Genomic DNA, 3,532 nt, shown 5'->3' on the forward strand with positions numbered 1-3,532 from the left:
GAAAATGAAAAAAAAGAGTGATAAGTATGACAGGGATAGCAAGATTTTTCTGTCAGAATTCAATCTAGGTCAAAATATATTGAAGTTTTTGGAAATTTTAACGTTTTACACCCGAGGGTAACCTTGCCCCGGCCGACGGGGACGTGTTGCTTGAGTTTAAAAAGTAGACCCTGTCAGATATGAATATTTGGTAAATTTTGAACCCTGAAAAAAATGTGAAAACACTTTAAATTTCAACCCTGAAAATTGGCTGCATAAAATAACCAAAAGTTGATCCTGTCAGATACAAAATTTTGAGCATTAGTAAATTTGGGACCCCATCAAATATCTTCAAAGCCTAAATAAGAACCTCGTACAAGGGACGTACCTAATTCTGCCAAAGTGTCTTCACTGGGGGATGTTTCATAACTTAAAGCTTAGACGGAAGAGGTTTAAATATTTCCGTTTTATTTCATTTGATATTACGATTTTGGAGTTGCTCGATTCGATTATTAACTTTCCGAAATTTTCATCAACTTTATCCAAACGAAAACTGGACGTTTTCTAAGAACATCCAAAGTTTTTGAAGTATTCGAATGTTCTTAACTTTTCGAGTCTTGAGCCTGAAAATGTTTTTAACATGTTCTTATTTCCCAAGCATTTTAGTCTATTTCCTTAAGAAATTGGGTGTTGGGAGTCCGCAAACGAAAGCCTTATAAAATGTTCTTAACATTGTTCTTGATATTTTGGGAATTGAAGTTTTTTGCTCTTATACAGTTTTTTCTTATAAAGAAAATGTGCAAGTCAACAAAATTCGAGGGATTTGTCTTTCGAAATTCAGTATAAAAAACTTATTTTGTAAAAATTTAAGTCCACCAGTGTAAATTCTCAGAAAGCTTGTAAATATTAATTACCGAAAGGGTCTCAAGTCTATCAAAGAATTCAAAAAATTCAGTGAGCTTTTTATCTCATTCATTATCAATTGACTGACTATGATTTATCTGTGATTATTGTTGTTTATTGATTAACATTGCACTATTACTTAACAAAAATGAATTGTCTATCTTTCATAATGGACCCTCATCCGCAGCGAATCTGAAGAGGGTTCAAAATTTATGAACGAGAGTCTTTATATTCTTTCATTTAAACACCTTTATATCAGAGACCCGATCAGATCCAACCCGGTGGATAACCTGGTGAAGAACTGGTCGCTACTTTTATCGAAAGTCAAGTTTGAAAGACCCCTTTCTCAAAGACCCGGTATTAATTTTTCAGCCAACCGGGATAGATATAACAGACTAAAACTCGATGGGGGTCGATATTCCCATATTTTATGGCTGGGGATTTCAATTCTTTTGTTTTCAAGTCAGAAAGTTCAGTGGGGATGGGAAAATAGTTAATAGTGAAGATTTTTTGATTCTTTTCAGTGGGACAAATATTGGAAGATTTTCCATCGGGGACGATATTTATATTTCGACCAATTTTTCCAATGGGAAGGGTCCCCAGTGGGTCTGTGATAAGGGAGTGTTTTGAAAGAAGACGAGAAGCCTCACCTACAGTTAATACCCTCGATGAAGTAAACCAGTCTGATTCAAAGAAATTTGTAGAAAAAAGTGCAATGTTAAGGTTTTTCTATTTGGTACCTAAATCTAAAACTTGCTTTCTTTGTTTTCATTGGCTGATTATACGAACAGTTAGATTTAAACACCCCTGTGTCACAGACCCGCTGGGGCCCCATCCCTACTGGAAAATTTGGCAAAAATTTCGTCCCCGTTGGGAAAAATACCCTAAAATTTCAGCACCAACAATCGACTTTGATTTCATCCTCATTTGAAATTCGATGTAAAGATTATACTCCAAAACCATCTCTACTAGATTTTTATCCTTGGAACAATGTAATTTCTATCCCCATTGAGATTTCAATCGAAATTTTCATCCCCGCTGTAGGAAAAGGTTTCACCGGGGCTGTGAGACAGGGTTGTATTTAAGCCTATCCAAGAAACTTTAAATGTGAAATCAGTGGCGTTGAGGGAAAATTTTTCTGGAGGGACCAAAGTCAATTTTTTTTAAATGGCGCCCCGCCCCCAATTTTCCGAAGTGGTGCCCTAGCCCACCAGTTTCTAAACTCTTTGATGAATAGAAAAGGGAAAAACAGGACCCAACATGATTGGGGCCGACTAGAAAATTTTTAAAAATCGACTGCCAAGATACACAAAATCACTAAATAAAAATAGACAGCTTTGACACTTGCTAGAGTGATAAGAAACTTTAAGAAACAATAATAATGCGAGCGAAAAATTTATGTTTTATGATTTCAATATTGTTGTCAGCAAATTAGTCTTGGGGCGCAGTTAGATTGGTAATGTCAGTATAGGTATTTCGTTTACAGCTTCTGTTTATTTACTGTCATACCTAGTCAATAAATCTTTTGAAACTCCAACTTTTTTAATAATCCCCAAATTCTATATTCGGACTGGTGTCAGCTAGTGATAGTTATTACATAATGATATGCGTTTTTAATAGGAACAAACTATACTAGCCATAACTTTCATTAAGGTGCCACCGCAGCAAAACGAACACATAGAGTTGAATTTGCGTTCAAAAGGAATGATCTTAGCCCTACAGTAATTTTTGTTAATAGTGACCTCTCATCTGGGACAAAATTCTTTCAAATGCTAACAAATGTGTAAAGGGAGTGATTTACAGTGTACTTAGAGTGGCATCCGTGCCTTGTCTTACACGTTTTTTATAAGAACAATTTCATAAGAATACGAGGCTGAAATTTGGCCAAAACCTAAGAACAAATTAAGAAGAATCTGAGCCTCAGATTTCAGAAATTACTGAGCAGTACAGGTTTCCATTTTCATTAATATTGACATTTAAGCCTGAAAAACTCATATAAAATTAAGAGCAGCCCAGCCGGAATCATATGACTTACTGGTTTTTCCTATATAAAGCGTATATCTGAAGATACTGCTCTTCATATGTTATTTTACTAATGTACACGTTTAGGAACATAACAGTTCAAATCCTTTGAATAGAGTAATATTTTTAACCTATGAAGAGCGCTTAATAACTACTTGTGGTATAAAAGGGAATTTCCCAGAAAAAGGGAATTTCCTTAGATTCACTAACTCTCCAGGGATAAGAAAAAGACAAACTGACATTTCAAAATGAGTAATCAGATCAAAATAACTCCGGAAAAGTCTTTTTGATGATGATAAAACAATAGAGAGACCGTAAGATAAGAATGCTACCGTTAAGCGGAACTAAAATACTGAAAAACGCGCGCAAAATTATGATATGTTTGCCCAACTTCCTTATGCGTGAAGCTATAAATGCCATCCTCGGGAGCTTTAGGCTCCCTGCGGTGGCAATAAAAACACATGGCTTCGGTTTGCTTAAACATTAAGAACAAGTTAAAACCATTTTAAAGCTTAGCGGATTTTAAAACATCAAATTTCTTAGAAATTTAGACAAACATACTCACGAAATGGTGACATTGAGATCACTTTTAGGCTTCCCAGCATGCACACAACTCATAGGCGTAGCG

The sequence above is a fragment of the Clytia hemisphaerica genome, unplaced genomic scaffold (genome assembly GCF_902728285.1).
Source record: "Clytia hemisphaerica strain Z4C2 unplaced genomic scaffold, Clytia hemisphaerica genome assembly, whole genome shotgun sequence".
Taxonomy (NCBI): Eukaryota; Metazoa; Cnidaria; class Hydrozoa; order Leptothecata; family Clytiidae; genus Clytia; species Clytia hemisphaerica.